This window comes from Helianthus annuus, chromosome 6 (assembly GCF_002127325.2).
Source record: "Helianthus annuus cultivar XRQ/B chromosome 6, HanXRQr2.0-SUNRISE, whole genome shotgun sequence".
NCBI lineage: Eukaryota > Viridiplantae > Streptophyta > Magnoliopsida > Asterales > Asteraceae > Helianthus > Helianthus annuus.
The window spans coordinates 77,405,918-77,429,108 of record NC_035438.2 but is presented as its reverse complement, the minus strand read 5'-3'; the positions used below and the strand labels follow the sequence as shown (position 1 = coordinate 77,429,108).

At 39.1% G+C, this 23,191-nt stretch overlaps 1 non-coding gene across 1 annotated transcript; it reads left to right on the top strand.

Annotated features, from left to right (window-relative positions):
• Positions 1 to 12,615: 12,615 nt before the first annotated feature.
• LOC118479978 lies at positions 12,616 to 12,722 on the top strand. Its single transcript, XR_004861619.1, has one exon. It is a non-coding gene; the product is annotated as a small nucleolar RNA R71 (small nucleolar RNA).
• Positions 12,723 to 23,191: the final 10,469 nt, after the last annotated feature.

The window sequence follows — 23,191 nt, the reverse complement described above, 5'->3', positions numbered from 1 at the left end:
TGGGACGTGATGCTTTAAATAATTGGTAATCGTAGTTGTTATGGAAACTTCTGGACAATCTATTCACTCAGTGCCGCGCCCCGATGATTCCGCCATCGGTTGGGGTGTGACAGATTGGTATCAGAGCCATAACTATAGGGAATTAGGCCAGACTCGACCTAGTCCGGGTCGACATCTTAGAAATGACCTTGTCTATAGTTTATGTACCAATGGACCGACTTGTGTAAACCCTGTAGAGGTCCTGCGCAAGGTTACTTGCTACTTCTCGCTCGCACCCACGCTATACTATCACAACTGCCTTTCCTAAGGCAGTCGCACCATACTGAACCGGTGATTGGATCGAGATTAGGGGTGGAACCCGCAAACTCTCAATTAGATCGCTTGTTCGACCCGCATTTTATCTATAAACACGAGAATTTGCGTTGAATCATGAGTGAAATCCGCACTTCAACGCAGGTTTTCTTCTCTATTTTCATCAAAACAGGGACGAAGTTGTTAAGTCAGGGGTGAAACCCTAACCTTGACGACTTGTTCCGCTCTCATTTTCGGTTTTGCAAAACTCTCACCAAAGCTTCGACGGACTCCAACGACTTGAAGTGCCACCATAACTCGAAGGATGCGTGCCATTCACCCAAATTGAGGCAAGAGCACAGTCCCGAAAGCCAAAGTGCGTATCAAGAGTTCTTGTGAATAGTCGAATCGCTTTGGGTAGTCGATGTCTATCAGCCTAAGACAATCTACGTTCGATTTCAGTCTCAAATTTCCGCCAAATTTTTATGTGTTTTCGATTCTGAGCCCGTAACTGCTGACTCTGATGTTCGCCGATTTTATGTGTTTATATGTGGTTTTAGCTGTTTATATGTTTCAATTTTTGGTGATTTATTCGATTTTCGCTGTTCGCTTTAATCGACACACACGATACGCACCACACCTCTATCCCAAAACGCTGACAAATCGTTGTTACTTGTGGATGATCGCATGCTATATTGCTCGCTTATGCTATACTATACGTTGTATGCTCGCTAATCACAATCGCTATTCTCGAACGCACGCGACCTTGAATGATAGGTTTCTGTATTCTGACTGCTTCTATGTGCCCTATGTGCCTTGTGTGTTTATGTGCTTATGTGATTCCATGATTATGTGCCTGTGTGACTGTATGATTATGTACTTTTCCGTGTTCCTGAGCTTTAGTAGTACTGGGCGTGTGAGGTGAGATTCGATTAAATAGTGATTGAATCCTATGGCGATGTTTGTTGCAGACAATGTCATCCACTGGATCACTTCACTCTCGTGCTATGAAATGAAAGCAAGCTGACAAGCGACTCGCCTCTCTCGTTGCTACTCAGATAGCTAAAGTACTTCCTCAGATTATTAGTGAACTGAACGAGAACGCTAGCAAATCATCTGAAGAGTCTCGAACAGATGCGCCGAAGACTGCTTTTAGTTTTAAGCAGTTCAAAGCTTGTGGTCCAAAAGAGTTTACTGGTGAAGATGGCCCAACGGCTATGTTCCAATGGTTTGACTCTATCGAAGTCACTCTGTGCCAGAGTGGATGTCCTGAGAATCTCCGTACTCTGAACGCTACCGGCGTCTTCCAGTCCCGCGCATTAGACTGGTGGACTGCTGAGAGAAACAAACGCGGAAATGACGCAGCCTATGAGCTGACGTGGGATGAGTTGAAGAACATTATGATGGAAGAGTTCTACCCTTCCCATGAACGCCAGAAGCTGGAGGACGAATTCTAGCATATCAAGCAGAAAGATGGAGAGAACGCAACTCTGGTATCTTCTGTCCTGACCAAGTGAAGACGCCTGATATGGCGATCAAGAAATACATCCGCGCTCTGCCGGATTGTGTGGCTGATTTTGTTCAGGCTGCCAAGACTACTACCATCGAGGAGACTTATCTGCTCGCCGCTGAGATCAATGACAAACGTTTTAAGGCTGGTGTCTGGGACAAAGCCTCGAAGAGTCTGCATCAAGCTACAACCGCCAGCACCGCTGAAACCACCACCGCTGCTCCTCAATCATCCAAGTCCTCTCGTCGCAAGAGGAGGAATGCTAACAAGAACTGTGCTGTCACCACCGCTGCCCCACTACAAGCCGTACCGGCTCAGCAACAACAACAAGACCGCCAAGCTGCACCAGTCACCTATGCGCCGCCTACAAAGCGCGAGTATACTGGTCCTTATCCTGTTTGCCCGACATGCACTTATCATCACCCGGTGGGTATAGCCTGCAGATATTGCGTGCATTGCAATATGTATGGCCAATTCACCGCCAATTGTCGAACCGCCCCCCGCAACGCAGCAATTCCTGCCCCTGCTCAGTAAGCTCTTCTTACTACCCCTCAGGGCCAACAAAAAGCAGCTCCAGTGCCCGCGGTCCATGCTAGAGCGTGCTTCGCATGTGGGGATCCCAAGCACTTTGCGAATGTATGCCCAAACAGGGTGGTCAAGCAGGAGCCTCAGCAGCAACAACAGTCTCAGCAGCAACAGCAAGCGCCACGCGGACGCACCTTCAACATCAATGTCCACCAAGCTCAAGCCGACAACAATGTGGTTAATGGTACGTTTTTTGTGAACGGTATATATGCTTCGTGTTTATTTGATACTGGAGCCGATAACTGTTTTGTGTCGTTGGAATTCGAAAAGCTCCTAAATCGTAAGCGCGCCCACCTACCCTCGTCATTCGATGTCGAAGTTGCCACCGGAAGAACAGTCGCCGTTAATTCTGTTCTTCGTGATTGTACTCTCGAGCTCAACAATCACATCTTCCCAATTGACCTTTTTCCGATGCAGCTCGGAAGTTTTGACATCATAGTAGGCATGGATTTTCTTCGCGAGAATCGTGCTAAAGTCGTGTGCATTGATAAGATGATTCGCTTCTCGCTCGCTAATGGTGATTTATTTTGTGTTTATGGTGAAACTGCTTCGAAGTGTCTCAAGCTAATGTCATGTATCCAAGCTAGCAAGTATCTCCACAAGGAATACAGAGCTTTCTTGGCCAACATTGTAGTAGCAGAGAAGGAAAAGAAAGGAAGAACGGGTGTAATAGATGTCCCCGTTGTGTGTGAATTTCCAAATGTGTTTCCTGATGATCTTCCAGGTCTGCCGCCAAGTCGTGATATCGACTTTCGTATCGACCTCATTCCTGGAGCTAACCCTGTTGCTGTAAGACCCTATTCACGATTTGACCCAAAACGACGCAGCGGAAAATGAACCATAAAATTTCTTTCTTTTTAACTACTCTAACATACTTAAATACCGTATAGGTCAACCCTTCTAACATAAATACATCATTCATCATTTATTTAATGTAACTATGTTAAGAAATGATTACAAACAACGTGACCGCTTTCCCGTACAATCCATGATCTTCAACTTGATCCTCGTACACATGTCCATCATGAATATTTGATTAACCTGCGGTCACCATATATAACCAACACGTTAGTACATGGTAACATCATATATAATTCAATACATATACTTAAAAGGCTATGTCACATTCTAACTACGTAAGGTATTCCATTGAAACATCCTCTCAATTCTATTTACTCGAGTCCGACATCAATTCCTATAGAGTCCGGCGTTCCTATACCTGCACTCCATTTATTTCATTCTCAATAGTAACATGGTTAGGTGTACGTAATCCCAAACATACTGAAAACCCACATCTTTACATATACGTATACCAGTGATCTACAATCATTAGATTACAACACGTGTATACACTTTCATATATCTAAGTACATTCATACGTATCACACTCATATGTATGTACATACAAGTTCACACTACTTACACACATTACAGATCCATATCTACATACATACATACATAAAAGTCACATTCACTTATTTGTAAGTTGAGTCTCATCTACACTCATATCAACACAAATCAATGCAATTATAAACAAACCTAACCGACTAACTTCCAACAAACATGATGAACATTCCATTAACACGATGAACATTCAGCAACATAATGAACATCCTATTAACACGATGAACATTCAACAACATAATGAACATTCCATTAACATGATGGACATTCAGCAACATAATGAACATTCCATTAATACAATGAACATTCAGCAACATAATGAACATTCTATTAACACGACGAACATTCAGCAACATAATGAACATTCCATTAATATGATGAACATTCAGCAACATAATGAACATTCTATTAACGCGATGAACGTTCAGCAACATAATGAACATTCCAATAACACGATATACATTCAGCAACATAATGAACATTCCATTAACACGATATACATTCAGCAACATAATGAACATTCCATTAAGACGATGGACATTCAGCAACATAATGAACATTCAACAACATAATGAACATTCAGCAAGATAATGAACATTCCATTAACACGATGGACATTCAGCAATATAATGAACATTCAGCAACATAATGAACAATCATTAACACGATGGACATTCATCTTAATTTACATTAAGGATAGACGAAGTTCATATGAACTTACCTTGGTACTTATCCTTACCCGTAAATTCTTACATGGTTCCCTATATACAACAGACCAAACTTCATTTATAAATAAGAAGTGATTCCGGAAATCACTTACCTTAAGTGTCCGTATTCGCATCCGTTTCCTCGCTTTCTTTTGACCCGTTAGCTTTCCATGCTTCCATCCATCTTGACATGATCCCTATACTTTCATGTCATCGCATTTACATTCTTGTTAGCATACATGATTGTACATATAAACGATCATATCAAATTCATGTTTCACATTTGACTTTCATTAGTCAATTCCAACAAGCATAAGGCATATTTCCACAAGTCAATCTTTTCAAACTCATAGAATTCATCACGTCATCACATATAACACATATGGATATAACACGCATCGTATGACTTTCTATAATATTACAATTGTGACAAAAAGTCTAACATTGCTACTTATGCATAGTTGACTTTCAGAAAGTCAACGATTTATCATATGAACTTTCGACTTAACTTCATACATCTATGTCAATATAGTAGACTATACTAATGACACTATATACATTTCATACTCACGATGCAATAAGCATACAACCACATGATCATCGAGTTATATGCACACACCAAACATATTCAATTCCGTTCATTCTAGTAACATAATTCTACAACTAACACCATGACCTATGCTTAACAACCCAACATCATTCTAACTTCATCCTGTTCTAATGATCTCATATGCTTCACATTTAGAGTACTTTTACTCATCAATTTTGATTAAGCAATTATTTAAACATGTAGTAAACATCATACCACTTCAACATAGAGTACAATATTCTAATGCATACTTTTACCAAATAACATGGCCAACCAAATCCTACATGAATTCCATCTAAAAATAGATTTCTCATGTTTATTTATCATCAAATACATTATATCCTCATATTATACGATTTCATCCATTACTTGCATACCATTTCATCTATTAATCTCACCTAGGCATTTCATCAAACACTTGGTGTGCATGCCACAATTTATGCATAATGTACAAGTGTTTCATGCTTTACTTCCTAATTCATGCTTTCATTCATCAATTAACACAAAAAATCAACAAATTCATATCACATTCAATCTACCTAACAAGAACACATCACACATAACATAGCACAACAAGATTTGAACAAGGATTGGACATGGGTGACACACCCATGTCGCCATCTTCACCACAAGAAGTGGGTTTCACCTCCAAACATCAAATTAACCCAAACCATGCATAATCCATATTCTATATGATGATTCTAAAAGATACTCATACTAAATTTCATACGAATTCGCGATTTACAACATAACCCACTTCATACATAATCACCAACCTAGGTTTTAAGACATACCTTATGATCTCCTTATGAAGGTGATCATTAATCCATGCTCGGTTATGAATTTAAGCTTCATCTTGCCTTTCAATTTGATGAAATGGATGGAAGTTAGGGTTTTGAGCTCATGGAGCTCCTGCTCGATCTAGAACACACGCGAAGTGTGTGTTTGTGTGTGTTAAACTTTCATAAATAAAACCCATGTTTCCATCTTAACGGTTTTAGTCCCTCAAATTTCGTTTTGATTACATATGGGACTAAAACTCACCATCTTGTTACTTATATACATGACACCACTAGGCTAATTTATTCCTACTTATTTTTGTTTATGGTTTCATTTTTACTACTAACGGTACTTTACCCATTCCTTTATCTTAACCGAGTTCTAAATTAACAAACCCGTTTCTGGGGTGTTACAAGTCTACCCCCTTAAATGAGGTTTCGTCCCCGAAACCTTTCTCATTTCCATTAACACTAATTACCTTTCCCTTCTGCCCCATCAAAACGACTATGAGCCCATCTAATGACGACCTTCTATCATCCAGGACCGTCCCAAAGTTCTTATTAGTGTCACTTTCTCTTGCTGACGCTAGTTTCTAACGCACTTCATAGCTAGCGGTTAATTCAGCATTCCATTACTCGTATATCACGCACAATATACCATTTTGTTTGCTTGAAACAATTCCAACATCCCATTAATAACATTCCTATTATTTTCATCGACCATACGATCTAATTCGTAATTTATACATACACATCTATGTTTAATTTCGACAGGTACATCATAATACTAAGTAACTATCCATTCTCGATTCATAACTATTCATATAATTGACTTCTTTCTAACAAGTCCATACTTTTCGTACTTTACTTTTACATAACATACTCATTTCCTTGGCCCATTTGTAGTGGGTCAATATACATACTTCTTCACACTTATTATCGTACCTACATTCGTATAATCCGTTATAACACATCTAATGCCTTCATCCCACCTCTTAGATTATATTCTATACATATATCGTATAACATTTAGTTCTTGTTTTGTTATAGCAACAAAACTACTATTTCATAATCACATATACACACTTAACTCCAAAGTTAACATCATTCTACGTTTCCTATAGTTATTTGTACTATACGTACCCTTACGTTAACTTCAACGCACCTCATTCATTCTACATTACTATTCCTATCAATTCATGCATTACTTAATTTGCCTAAGCAAGCGTATCATGCAGGTTCTTCATACATGAGTTTAACCAATACTCGAAATTTTCTCTCAAAACTCTTAAGATCTAGTTCTTAGTGACATAGTTCTCTTCTTACGTCAACTGTTAAAAGTCAAACATTCCATACCCTACCATACCTATTCCATCATTCATCTTGTAAGTCGCTTTCAATTTACAAATCCATATCTATCCGGTACGAGTTAAAACATTATACTTACCTCGATTTTATTTCATACTTCAGCGGTCCGTAAACCAGAGCGATCTGCTCCTTCACGTGTACTAACCGTACCACGTCAGCTTTCATTCATCCTTGTAATGGGCTTCCACTCGTGCATAATATTTCACCAATTTGATTGGTTTCATCACATTAAGAATTCTACCATTAACATCTACAAAATCAGTGGTTAGCTGATGCGTGTCAGTGTGTATATATTTTTGATGTATATTTAAAGCCCTTTTTACACTTTTAGCCAAGTTTTAAATTTATAAAACACGATATTCACTAACACTAAACACACATATGGGCAAGTGCACCCATCGTGGACGTAGTATAGTGTTGGTAAGATACCGAGGTCGTCCAAGGACACAAGAGCTTTTAATACCGGTTTATCCTCAACGTCTAATCAAATCAAAAAGTGAGAAAAATGTTTTAGTCTAAGAAAATAAAAACTAACTAAATGCTGAAAAAAAATAAAATAAAAACAGATAGGCAAGATGAATCACTTGGATCCGACACGTGTATTAGTATAACCTTTGATTATCTTCGCACTTTTGCACTTGTTTAAGAGATTATCTTAGTTATTGTAGTAGGCCCCTCTTTTGAAGGCGACGTTACCCTCAACCCAGTAGTTTGAGTCAGCAACGATACAATCCTAAAGGGTCGGATTATTGAAAGATAATGAATTAAGTTATTAATGCAAATTGTGGTAAGCCCCGCTTTCGGCGGTGACGTTACCCTCGGCTAAGTAGTCTGAGTCAGCAGGGATACAGTCCTAAATAGCCGGGTTATAGTATTAATAGTAGTTAACTTATGAGGGGGTCAAAGAGTTTGGATCCCCGCCATCCAATACCTATGGGCATTGAAGGAGATCCTACTAAATTTGACCCAGGTCCCAAGCAGGACCTCTAAACGCTCAACAAGGGCAAGACCCTTACCAAACCGTTCCCTTAACCCCCGACCAGGTAGCCAACATACCTCCATATAGACCGTGGAGATATGAATGGTGAAAATCTTTTATTTTATATAGACAGTAAAATAACGCCAAGACACCACGGACAAACGATAAGGAAAGATCACCTTCAACATAAGGAACTAGTTATTAAAGTCATTAATACAAAACCAAATAAAAAGTGCAAAAGATTAAAAATAAAAAGTATTATACTAAACACTTGTCTTCACCAAGTGATGTAAGAGACTTAGGCAAACATGGCCTTGATTGTCAAGAACTCTTACGATCAATCTTGGATCCCGAGACGACTCACACACTCTATGATGGACAATGGATGATGGTGGTGGATGATGGTGTTATGGTGGTGGTGGGTGGTGGATGAAGTGTGAGAGAGGTGGTGTGCCAAGGGATGAGATGGAATGAAACCAAGCACTCCTATTTATAGGCTGAACAGAAGGCTGGGCACGGCCTCGTGTCTGCTGGACACGCCCCCGTGCCCGTCTGACACTCTCTCTCCTCATTAATTGTAATTCGCAATTACAATTAATGCGCCTGCTGTACTTTCACCACGCCCCCGTGCCCGCTGGACACGGCCCCGTGGTGGGCAATGGAAGCTTCTATAGGTTTGTCTTTTATGCTGCTTCTTGGGCACGGCCCCGTGTCCGCTGGACACGGGGCGTGTTCAGTCTTCTGCTTTCTCTTCTTTGCCTTGGAGGATGCCGTTGAGGGTCCGGGCAGTCTACTTTTATTCCTTTTCTTGTATTTATGCTAGAATTAGTTGTCTTTTTTGCTTCTTTTGTGAATTTGAGCTCATTTCATCCTGAAAATACAAAAGAAAGACAAAAACACTCTTTTTCCAACATTAGTACTTAAAAAGGGTTAGTTTTATGCCTTAATTGATGTGATTTATATGTTGCATTTTACACACATCAAATACCCCCACACTTGAACTTTTGCTTGTCCTCAAGCAAAACTCTTTAAATGTAGCTTACACTCCCAAATGGAATAGGTAGAAGAGAAGGTTTTTGGCTTGTCCTAGAGTGTCGGGAATCCAAGATCTTTGTAAGTTTTATTTTTATTTATTTACAATCCTATTCATTATGATTTATTTAGAACGTTTCATAAGATAAATTACTTATTTGGGCATAGCATGCCTTATTAAAATTCCATTTATATACAAGTTCACATACCTCACGGGAGATCACTCAACACTCGGCCGAAGGTGTAATTTTTAGTGAATCACTCGAGAGCGGCATGGAACTTACGCCTTCCATAGGCTTGCCAAGCAATCAATCCTCCTCCTTTTTAACTTTTTACCTTTGTAAATATCAAGAGGACTTTTTGGGTGAAGGGTTAGGCTTGGGTTAAAGGTGGGTGGTTGGGTTAGTGGTTAGTAAAAGGGTGAAAATCGTAAAAAACGTCGGTTTTCGTGACATACCTTGTTTTTAGTGACTTTTTATTTTGAAGTATTTCTCCAAACAAGCTTTTATATAGCTTTTGTTTGTTTTTGACTTCATCATAATTTTTTTTTAAGTCACATAAAATGGCGAGCTTACGAAAAACCGAGCTTGTTACTAAAATAAAGGGTGAAAAATAAAAAGGTTTTTGGTGGGTGAAAAGGTTTTAGGGTAATGAAATGAAAGGTTTAGGCTCAAAGGGGCTAACTAGGGGGATTTTGGGTAGGTGGTAAAAAAAATGAAAAATAATGGTGTAGAAAGAAAAATATGGTTAGTCCTAATGCCTCCATCACTTACTTACTTGGGTTTAAGTTGGTAAGGACCGGGAATGTATCGTCGTGGCAAGTTCTAGAGTTGTAAGAACTAAGCGGCTATTCACACAAGAAACGAAAAATGAGCATTTAGTCTAAAGATGTATATTTGTATGCTCAATTAAGGCTCAAAACTCACTTTTGTGGGAATGGTTTTTTTTTAATGTGATCAAGTATATATAATCGAATTTTTAACTAGACTTGTTATGCCGTTTCGTAATTTTCTTATGTTGGTTCTTTGTTATCACGACGCTATCGGTTGCAAATTTGTAAAAATATAACCTTTTTAGAACTTGTTATTTCCAAATCAAACCAAGACAAGCAAATAGTAAAAAAAACGAAAAGTTTTTGAAAAAATTTGGGGTGTTTAGCGGTTCCAGTAGAGTTTTGTGTAAGGCTTGTAATTAGGATTTGCAAAATTCAAGGTTTTAGCATCCCCCCACACTTAAATTACACATTGTCCTCAATGTGTCCCAAAAATAATATTTTCGGTTGATTAGAATGTGTAAAAGTGGGTTAAAAAAAACAAAGATTTATGTTACTGGCTTCCTGGACACGGCCCCGTGGTGACCGGGCACGGCCCCGTGGTCAGGTGCCAGTAACAGAAATTAAAGAGTTAAGACAGAAGCCTGGACACGGGGGCGTGTCCGCTGAACACGGCCCGTGTCCAGTTACCTGAACTGGGTGTTTTTCTGCAGGTGGCTCAGCACGGGGCCGTGTTGGTTGGGCACGGCCCGTGTTGAGCCTTCTGTGATGGAGATTTGTGTCGGGTTGTTCTGTTCTTCGTGCATGGGTCCATTTTTCTCGTTCCCTTTTTCATCCATTACCACCATGAGTGTGTTTTATTCTGCAAATTAAAACTAAAAGATTAAACTAACTAAGGATAGTTCCGCGGAATGCCTCCGTGGTGCGCCACGTTTATAAGGGTCCTTGGCTAGACCCAATGCGAGGTTATATGTTTTCTGAGTGGGATGTCTGGCGTCCCATGTTACACCGTCGGAGAGCAGCATCCAAGCTCGAATCAATAACCTTCATGTAATTGACCGGGTCGTCGTCCTCTATTCTCTTCCCAACCCCGAATTTCACTTCATCATCCCCGTACCTCAAGGTGAGTGTCCCGTCATTCATATCTACCACTGCTTGGGCAGTGGCAAGGAAGGATCTCCCTAGTATAAGGGGGACCTCGGTGTCTTCCTCCATATCGAGTATGACAAAGTCAGCTGGATAAACGAATCTGCTTACCTTTACCAAGACATTCTCGATGACACCTTATGGGAATTTGACGGATCGATCAGCGAGTTGTATGCTCATTTTTGTAGGGCTTGTGGTTCCTAAGCCGAGTCTTTTAAACATTGATGAGGGCATGAGGTTAATGCTAGCCCCAAGGTCGGCTAAGGCATTACGAACGGGTGATTCCCCTATTGAGCAAGGAATCGTGAAGCTTCCGGGATCGATTTTCTTTTGGGGAAGTTTTTTGAGTACGAGGGCAGAGCATTCTTCGCCTAAATTAACTAATTGCAAGTTCTCAATTTTCTTTTTATGTGTAAGGAAGTCCCTCATGTATTTAGAGTACTTGGGCATTTGGGTTAGGACTTCGATAAAAGGAATATTGACATGCAATTGTTTTAGCAGACTTTCGAACTTTGCGAATTGCTCATTGGTCTTTTGACGAATTAACCTACCGGAGTATGGAACTCGAGGAGCCTTGGTAGGCTCTGGTGACGGAGGGGAGTTCTTTTCCTGCAGAGGTGTGGGTACTGTTTCCTCCGTTGGTGGCAGCGCTTCTGCAGGCCCTACGGTGCGGTTCCGTAGTGTGATGAGATGAACTTGCGCTTTTGGGTTCGTTTCGGTATTGCTAGGTAATGCGCCTTGCGGTCTCTCGGAAAAATTTTGAGCTATTTGATTTAATTGTTTTTCTATGTTTTGAATACTAGCTTGTTGATTTCTAAAATTTGATTCTAATTGTAGAAATCTTTCCGAGTTTTTCTTATCAGTGTCGGAGACGAGGCGAGATACAGTATCTTCGAGCCTTTCTCGTCCACTTTGTTGTTGAGTGAAATTTTGTGACTCATTTCTTGGTTGCTGAAAGTTTGTTCGTTGGGTTTGTTGGTTACTACTATTGCCGGGTTCCCTCCAACCAAGGTTTGGGTGGTTTCGCCATCCTTGGTTGTAAGTTCCCGCTGGGGGACCCGACGGCCTAGGTCTATTATCAATGTAGTTTACCATTTCTTGTTGATCGTCTGTTTCTTTCATGCAACTCCAATTTTCATGTGACCCACCACACCCTTCACAGGCCATAACCGAGACTGTTTTTTTCATTTCCAATTTTTTTATTTTTGAAGAAAGGGCCTCGATTTGGGCTTGTAAAGAAGTGCTTTCATCGACCTTATGGGCTCCCGGGGCGATAGACTTATTTCCCCGGGGGGTGTGCCATTGAAAATTGGTTTGAGCAATTTCCTCAATTTGATTATATATTTCGTGTGGGCGTCGATTACCTAAAAGTCCCCCGGAGCTAGAATCAAGTGTCTGCCTAGTGTGTGGCAACAATCCATTATAGAAAGTGGATACTTGTTGCCATATTGCGAGGCCGTGATGGGGACACTTGCGTAATAGCTCCTTGAACCTTTCCCAAGTTTCATATAAGGATTCCCCGTCCTCTTGTGAATATGTATTAATTTCAGTCATTAACTTAGCAGTTTTAGCGGGAGGGAAATACTTATATAGAAATTTTTGGGCTAGTTCATCCCAGGTGTTTACCGATCCAGCTGGGAGGGCGTTGAGCCAAGCTTTCGCTCGGTCTTTTAGTGAGAAGGGAAACATACGGAGGCGGATGGCGTCGTTTGATGCTCCATTGATCCGAAAGGTATCACATATTTCCAAGAAATTAGTTATATGTAGATGGGGATCCTCGTCCGCAAGCCCATGGAAGGTTGCGGAGTTTTGGAGCATTTGTATCAAATGCGGCCGGAGTTCGAAGTTATTAGCTTCGACATTCGGAGCATTGATAGCGGCGCCTAGATTACCTACGGTGGGTCGTAGATAATCCATAAGGGTACGTTGGTCCGCCATTGGAGGTGGATCACCCGAAACCTTCTCTTGGTTTTTGGCTTTCAACCTTTTTCTGAGAAAGCGTTCGGGTTCTTCTAGTGGTTCTTTTATGTCTTTATTGGAACTGGAGCTCATACACTACGTAAGGTTGGCGTCGGGTTCCAAGTCCTGCAATAAAAACAGAAAAGAATGTTGGTCAGAAGGGTCACCACGGCCCCGTGTTGAGCGAACACGGCCCGTGGTCGGAGTTTCAGTGATTGTTTCCTAAATCCCCAGTTACTGGAAGTTGGACACGGCCCCGTGTTGCACCGGCACGGCCCCGTGGTCAGCCTTCTGTAACTTGGAAAATAAAAACTGCCAGTAACAATGCTGGGCACGGCCCGTGTCCGACCAGGCACGGCCCCGTGCTGAGCTCTGCAGAAGCTGAAAAACTAAGAAAAATCCTAAAAATTAAAAAGAAAAATAAAAATATGATTAGGCCGTTGATTCCTAACTTTCTTAAAATCCTTGTGTCCCCGGCAACGGCGCCAAAAACTTGATGCGTGTCAGTGTGTATATATTTTTGATGTATATTTTAAGCCCTTTTTACACTTTTAGCCAAGTTTTAAATTTATAAAACACGATATTCACTAACACTAAACACACATATGGGCAAGTGCACCCATCGTGGACGTAGTATAGTGTTGGTAAGATACCGAGGTCGTCCAAGGACACAAGAGCTTTTAATACCGGTTTATCCTCAACGTCTAATCAAATCAAAAAGTGAGAAAAATGTTTTAGTCTAAGAAAATAAAAACTAACTAAATGCTGAAAAAAAATAAAATAAAATAAAAACAGATAGGCAAGATGAATCACTTGGATCCGACACGTGTATTAGTATAACCTTTGATTATCTTCGCACTTTTGCACTTGTTTAAGAGATTATCTTAGTTATTGTAGTAGGCCCCTCTTTTGAAGGCGACGTTACCCTCAACCCAGTAGTTTGAGTCAGTAAGGATACAATCCTAAAGGGTCGGATTATTGAAAGATAATGAATTAAGTTATTAATGCAAATTGTGGTAGGCCCCGCTTTCGGCGGTGACGTTACCCTCGGCTAAGTAGTCTGAGTCAGCAGGGATACAGTCCTAAATAGCCGGGTTATAGTATTAATAGTAGTATGAGGGGGTCAAAGAGTTTGGATCCCCGCCATCCAATACCTATGGGCATTGAAGGAGATCCTACTAAATTTGACCCAGGTCCCAAGCAGGACCTCTAAACGCTCAACAAGGGCAAGACCCTTACCAAACCGTTCCCTTAACCCCCGACCAGGTAGCCAACATACCTCCATATAGACCGTGGAGATATGAATGGTGAAAATCTTTTATTTTATATAGACAGTAAAATAACGCCAAGACACCACGGACAAACGATAAGGAAAGATCACCTTCAACATAAGTAACTAGTTATTAAAGTCATTAATACAAAACCAAATAAAAAGTGCAAAAGATTAAAAATAAAAAGTATTATACTAAACACTTGTCTTCACCAAGTGATGTAAGAGACTTAGGCAAACATGGCCTTGATTGTCAAGAACTCTTACGATCAATCTTGGATCCCGAGACGACTCACACACTCTATGATGGACAATGGATGATGGTGGTGGATGATGGTGTTATGGTGGTGGTGGGTGGTGGATGAAGTGTGAGAGAGGTGGTGTGCCAAGGGATGAGATGGAATGAAACCAAGCACTCCTATTTATAGGCTGAACAGAAGGCTGGGCACGGCCTCGTGTCCGCTGGACACGCCCCCGTGCCCGTCTGACACTCTCTCTCCTCATTAATTGTAATTCGCAATTACAATTAATGCGCCTGCTGTACTTTCACCACGCCCCCGTGCCCGCTGGACACGGCCCCGTGGTGGGCAATGGAAGCTTCTATAGGTTTGTCTTTTATGCTGCTTCTTGGGCACGGCCCCGTGTCCGCTGGACACGGGGTGTGTTCAGTCTTCTGCTTTCTCTTCTTTGCCTTGGAGGATGCCGTTGAGGGTCCGGGCAGTCTACTTTTATTCCTTTCTTGTATTTATGCTAGAATTAGTTGTCTTTTTGCTTCTTTTGTGAATTTGAGCTCATTTCATCCTGAAAATACAAAAGAAAGACAAAAACACTCTTTTTCCAACATTAGTACTTAAAAAGGGTTAGTTTTATGCCTTAATTGATGTGATTTATATGTTGCATTTTACACACATCATTAGCACCTTTCATTCAAACATTCATTATACTAGATGATTACTCACCCATAATCCTTTCATCTTCCTACATACATGCTATAACACATCCCACATTTCATTCCTTACATGCAATTCTTTTATTCTGGTTTCTTATTTTGTCGATCTTTGCAGTTTGATTTTTCAAGTTCAAGCCGACATTTCTTACTTATCGTAGATGTATTGAGGTACACATTCGCACTTCTTTCCCTTCATGCCTACTTGCAAAGACATTCATTACATCATTTTGGTATTTTAACAAAACTTACCTTTCTCATTGATACTTAATGTATTGTCCGGGTCGTAGCCCGTTGTTCATTATGACACCTAAGAGTCGATTACTAAGACATCTAACACATAACTTGTTCAAAACTTCTTTGTTTCGTCTAAAATTTAGATTTGCGTGCCAATTACACGATTATTCTTTTGTTCATTTACTTTAGATTTACTTATATGACTCGTTTGACGCAACCATGGTCAAACTATCGACGCATCCTAAGGTGGGTTAATTTCATCCTTTTTATGTTTTAAATTCGTCCCGCAAATTTAAGCGTAACATCCATACCCTTCATTCCTTCTATATTTGAATCCATCTAGCGGTTTCAAAATATCATTCATACCTTTCATTCCTTACATGTGTTGAATCCTTCTCGCGGATTCAAACAGGTCATTCATACTTCATTCCTTTCATGCTTCGAATCCATCTCGCGGATTCTAACACATCATTCATACTTTCATTCCTGAAAGTCTTACATTTCTCTTCACCCTCACGTCCACCTACTACCTAATTCTAACGGACATACCTGTAACAATTATCACGGTCTCACGAACGTCATATGTTTCTTGTGTACTGGCCAAGTACACAATCCACATACTAGTTTCGTGTCTTCGTGTAATCGCCACCTTATGTCCGAAGAATTAAGTTTCGGCACGTGTAATATTTTTAAAACTTCTTTACCATGTCATTATTATATTTCATTTAAAATTTTCTTTCACTTGCTATATTATACCATTACGTGCGCCCACGTGTTAAATTTACGTACCTGGGTCAATTTGTCTTATTACATGCCTTGATGCCGGTCCTAGACCGCATTCATGGATCATCCTTTCTAAGCAATTATGCTTACCTTACACATAACATACTGTTAGTTTTCTTCAAATACATACTTAAGCACATACTTACCTTTACTTCTACCCTTAGATCTTGATCGAGTCTCGGATTGTACGGGTTCCTTGTCACAAGAGCACACAGGTTTGAGTTCAAGTATTTATCTCCTCATACTTGATTTCACTCAAACCATGGCTCTGATACCAACTTGTAAGATCCTATTCACGATTTGACCCAAAACGACGCAACGGAAAATGAACCGTAAAATTTCTTTCTTTTTAACTAACCCTTCTAACATAAATACATCATTCATCATTTATTTAATGTAACTATGTTAAGAAATGATTACAAACAACGTGACCGCTTTCCCGTACAATCCATGATCTTCAACTTGATCCTCATTCACATGTCCATCATGAATATTTGATTAACCTGCGGTCACCATATATAACCAACACGTTAGTACATGGTAACATCATATATAATTCAATACATATACTTAAAAGGCTATGTCACATTCTAACTACGTAAGGTATTCCATTGAAACATCCTCTCAATTCTATTTACTCGAGTCCGACATCAATTCCTCGAGAGTCCGGCGTTCCCATACCTGCACACCATTTATTTCATTATCAATAGTAACATGGTTAGGTGTACGTAATCCCAAACATACTGAAAACCCACATCTTTACATATACGTATACCAGTGATCTACAATCATTAGATTACAACATGTGTATACACTTCCATATATCTAAGTACATTCATACGTATCCCATTCATATGTGCGTACATACAAGTTCACACTACTTACACACACTACATATCCATATCTACATACATACATACATACATAAAAGTCACATTCACTTATTTGTAAGTTGAGTCTCATCTACACTCATATCAACACAAATCAATGCAATTATAAACAAACAGAACCGACTAACTTCCAACAAACATGATGAACATTCCATTAACACGATGGACATTCAGCAACATAATGAACATCCTATTAACACGATGAACATTCAGCAACATAATGAACATTCCATTAACATGATGGACATTTAGCAACATAATGAACATTCCATTAATACAATGAACATTTAGCAATATAATGAACATTCTATTAACACGATGAACATTCAGCAACATAATGAACATTCCATTAATATGATGAACATTCAGCAACATAATGAACATTCTATTAACACGATCAACGTTCAGCAACATAATGAACATTCCATTAACACGATATACATTCAGCAACATAATGAACATTCCATTAACACGATATACATTCAGCAACATAATGAACATTCAGCAAGATAATGAACATTCCATTAACACGATGGACATTCAGCAATATAATGAACATTCAGCAACATAATGAACATTCATTAACACGATGGACATTCATCTTAATTTACATTAAGGATAGACGAAGTTCATATGAACTTACCTTGGTACTTATCCTTACCAGTAAATTCTTACATGGTTCCCTATATACAATAGACCAAACTTCATTTATAAATAAGAAGTGATTCCGGAAATCACTTACCTTAAGTGTCCGTATTCACATTCGTTTCCTCGGTTTCTTTTGACCCGTTAGCGTTCCATGCTTCCATCCATCTTGACATGATCCCTATACTTTCATGTCATCGCATTTACATTCTTGTTAGCATACATGATTGTACATATAAACGATCATATCAAATTCATGTTTCACATTTGACTTTCATTAGTCAATTCCAACAAGCATAAGGCATATTTCCACAAGTCAATCTTTTCAAACTCATATAAGTCACCACGTCATCACATATAACACATATGGATATAACACGTATCGTATGACTTTCTATAATATTACAATTGTGACAAAAAGTCTAACATTGCTACTTATGCATAGTTGACTTTCAGAAAGTCAACGATTTATCATATGAACTTTCGACTTAACTTCATACATCTATGTCAATATAGTAGACTATACTATGACACTATATACATTTCATACTCACGATGCAATAAGCATACAACCACATGATCATCTAGTTATATGCACACACCAAACATATTCAATTCCGTTCATTCTAGTAACATAATTCTACAACTAACACCATGACCTATGCTTAACAACCCAACATCATTCTAACTTCATCCTGTTCTAATGATCTCATATGCTTCACATTTAGAGTACTTTTACTCATCAATTTTGATTAAGCAATTAGTTAAACATGTAGTAAACATCATACCACTTCAACATAGAGTACAATATTCTAATGCATACTTTTACCAAATAACATGGCCAACCAAATCCTACATGAATTCCATCTAAAAATAGATTTCTCATGTTTATTTATCATCAAATACATCATATCCTGATATTATACGATTTCATCCATTACTTGCATACCATTTCATCTATTAATCTCACCTAGGCATTTCATCAAACACTTGGTGTGCATGCCACATTTTATGCATAATGTACAAGTGTTTCATGCTTTACTTCCTAATTCATGCTTTCATTCATCAATTAACACAAAAACATCAACAAATTCATATCACATTCAATCTACCTAACAAGAACACATCACATGCAACATAGCACAACAAGATTTGAACAAGGATTGGACATGGGTGACACACCCATGTCGCCATCTTCACCACAAGAAGTGGGTTTCATCTCCAAACATCAAATTAACCCAAACCATGCATAATCCATATTCTATATGATGATTCTAACACATACTCATACTAACTTTCATACGAATTCGCGATTTACAACATAACCCACTTCATACATAATCACCAACTAGGTTTTAAGACATACCTTATGATCCCCTTATGAAGGTGATCATTAATCCATGCTCGGTTATGAATTTAAGCTTCATCTTGCCTTTCAATTTGATGAAATGGATGGAAGTTAGGGTTTTGAGCTCATGGAGCTCCTGCTCGATCTAGAACACACGCGGAGTGTGTGTTTGTGTGTGTTAAACTTTCATAAATAAAACCCATGTTTCCATCTTAACGGTTTTAGTCCCTCAAATTTCGTTTTGATTACATATGGGACTAAAACTCACCATCTTGTTACTCATATATATGACACCACTAGGCTAATTTATTCCTACTTATTTTTGTTTATGGTTTCATTTTTACTACTAACGGTACTTTACCCATTCCTTTATCTTAACCGAGTTCTAAATTAACAAACCTATTTTTGGGGTGTTACAAGTCTACCCCCTTAAATGAGGTTTCGTCCCCGAAACCTTTCTCATTTCCATTAACACTAATTACCTTTCCCTTCCGCCCCATCAAAACGACTATGAGCCCATCTAATGACGACCTTCTATCATCAAGGACCGTCCCAAAGTTCTTATTAGTGTCACTTTCTCTAGCTGACGCTAGTTTCTAACGCACTTCATAGCTAGCGGTTAATTCAGCATTCAATTACTCATATATCACGCACAATATACCATTTTGTTTGCTTGAAACAATTCCAACATCCCATTAATAACATTCCTATTATTTTCATCGACCATACGATCTCGTAATTTATACATACACATCTATGTTTAATTTCGACAGTTACATCATCATACTAAGTAACTATCCATTCTCGATTCATAACTATTCATATAATTGACTTCTTTCTAACAAGTCCATACTTTTCGTACTTTACTTTTACATAACATTCTCATTTCCTTGGCCCATTTGTAGTGGGTCAATATACATACTTCTTCACACTTATTATCGTACCTACATTCGTATGATCCGTTATGTCACACCCCGACCACGTTAAAACAACAAACCGTGGCGGAAACGTCGGGGAGTGTTGCAACAGAATTATTGTTTCACAACCATGGTAACCAAATGTTTTGTTTTATTGAATTATTATGTAATGTACATTGTCTTTAAATCAAAATAAACAAACAACATATTGTTTATAACTGTTTTTAAATCACTAAGGCCTCGTCCAGGTCCTATGTGACACAAGCTTCCTAGCAAGCAACATCAAGCAATACCACCTGAAACATATGTAAAAAGTAAAGTCAGCAAAGAAATGCTGGCGAGTACATAGGTTTTGTGGGAGTATCGGATTCATGGCTTGTTTATATGTTGCAGTACCTCGTTAGACTACAAGAGTCAAAATACAAACCTCGTTTTGAAAAGTGTATTGCAACATAGTTTAACCAACTCAAATCAAATTGGTTATAGTTTATAAAAAATCTCGTAGCCATGATTCTTAACCCAAAAACATTTGTTTTAGTATAAAAACTTGTAAACATCTCGTAAAAACTCGTTAATAAAACTCGTATGGTTTATATCGTTTTAAAAAAAACTCGTTGTGTGACATTGTTTCAAAATAGCTTCACCAGTGAACTAAATAATGACACGCAATGTATTATGATAGAAGCACTTATATATAAGATGTACCAGCGGCGTATCTACCATGATTCTATCATACTACACTCGTCCCATTATCTAATCACTACCCAAAAACCAATCGTTTATCCAAATCGTTTATCTCGTTGAAGTCGTCTCAAATCGTTTGACTCGTCTCAAAATCATATTCGTTTTAATAGTGAAACTACTTTTGGTCGTCTTGCTAACAACATTCAAACCTTTGTGACTCGTCTAACTCATTTCTCGCATTAACAAACCACCAAAGGGTAAGTTAACAATAACAGATTCGGTCATTATCTACATAACCCCCACACATAACAATGGGTGTAGTCTGATAACGGGATTTGTCAGATCCTATGGTACCATAACCTAATACTGGTCGGCTTGATCAGAGCTAATGAATGTTATTTGTTATGTAAATACAACCAACAAGTCTTGTTCACCTTATTGAAATCATTATTAGTTTAGTATAAACCATCGTTTTTGAAATCCTCGTTTAAACCTTGAAATTCGTTTTGTACATATGAATCACCCCAAAAACAATTGAAAACAATAAAATAGGGGAACTATGTACTCACTTGAGATTGTAGGGTATCCCTGATTTTGTGAACTATCAATGCTCGGGCAATCAAGGAATCAAGTGGTACCTAGTATCGGATCGCTAGTCAAACAATCAGACGCCTAAATCGGAAGATCGGAAAGAATGAGGTCTTGTAAACCAAATGAGTGTAGGAACTCATGTGATATGGTTTAACAAAGCCTACATTCTAAATCGGAACCTAACCTAAGTGCTTTCGACCCATCGCGGCCTATTAAGGTAGCTTACGCCACTTTAACGCGTCGTGCGTGCAGACGCGCGTTCGAGACGTCTAACTAGTCCTATGACAAGTATTATATGCCTAAACATGTTTAAATAGATTGCATAATCAGTTTAGGTGGCAAAAGTTAGGTTACATATGCTTAAAGTCCAATTATGCATGTAAAGGGCATTTTGGTAATTTGCCTAAGGCATATAATCTACCTATCATACAACTACTTAAACTCGGTGACCATAAGTTATAACCTCGGAAGGTTATTCCCTATGCAACTATGGTCACTAACCATGCTTGGTCGGATCCTAAAGATCGACCAAACGGGTCGAGTTCGAAAGTCTAAGCGGTGGTTTAGACCGCTCGACTTACGACTCTAAACAAGCACTAACTATTAGTGACGAGTTAAACATGTCAAAGCATGTTTAACCTACTGATTTGGTATCAAAACAAAGTGTTTTGATACCTAATAGTAGTCCCGTTGCAAAATGCGTGCTAAAACGCATTTTGACCGAAACTTTGACTCGTCACTACACCTAGTCAACGTGGTAATCAATTGGTATAGTCACTAAGGACTATAACCAACGTGATTACGCTCACGTTGCGAAGTTCAAACGAACTTCTCGTTGACCAACTCGTGGTCAAAACTGAAAGTCAAACTAAATTTGACTTCCAAACTAGAAAAGAAATAAAAAGAATGAAAGAATACTTACAATGGGTCCTTGCTATCTTTTCTACAAGAAAACCAAGTTCCCAAAATGATTAGAAAGCTCCAAACAATAGAGGGAGCCTTCCAAATCAGATGAAGAAGAAGAGATGAAGGAATGAGCAAATGAAATGGAAGAGAGCTTGGCTATTTATAGTTGATGCAACTCAACAAGATCACTACACATGGATTGTGTAGCCTCCAAGCAATAATCTCATCCATACACTTGTTTGATGCAGGTACAAAGCCTTGGGGAGGTGGTAACTTGCTCACCACACCAAGAATTTTGCATAACAGCCCCTGAAGTTGCAACAGAATGCTAAAAACTGATTTTTCTGGAACTGGCACACTGATGCGGCCCACCTGGGATATGGGAGGGGGCTTACGCGGGCCGCCTGACCCTCCCAGATCAGCCAAAGTTTCAAAAATTACAGTTCAGGTCCCTGCATGTGTTTTAAGCCCATTTCAGCCCCTTTTGACCCCCGTTAAGCCATTTTCAAGGCTCTACAAGGTCCATAAAGTTTAGAGGACTCAAGATATGCTTGGAACACTTTCGGATGTCGGCTCGTTTGGTCGTACGATCGCGTTGTTCGTTAAATTACGACGAAACTCAAACGGACGCGAAAACGATCCAAATTAAGCGACGAAAGGAATTTTTGCATGTCGATCACTAAAATAAAAATATTTTAGTGTGTACAAAAATTTTGGATGTCCAGATGTAGTCAGAACGTAAGATATGCGCGAAAATGCAAACTTACGTCGTTTTTGACACTATTAGTCCCTGTAAGATCAAATAAGCATGTTTTCGCACACCGAACCCCTCAAAGCTTATTTCTAAGCTATG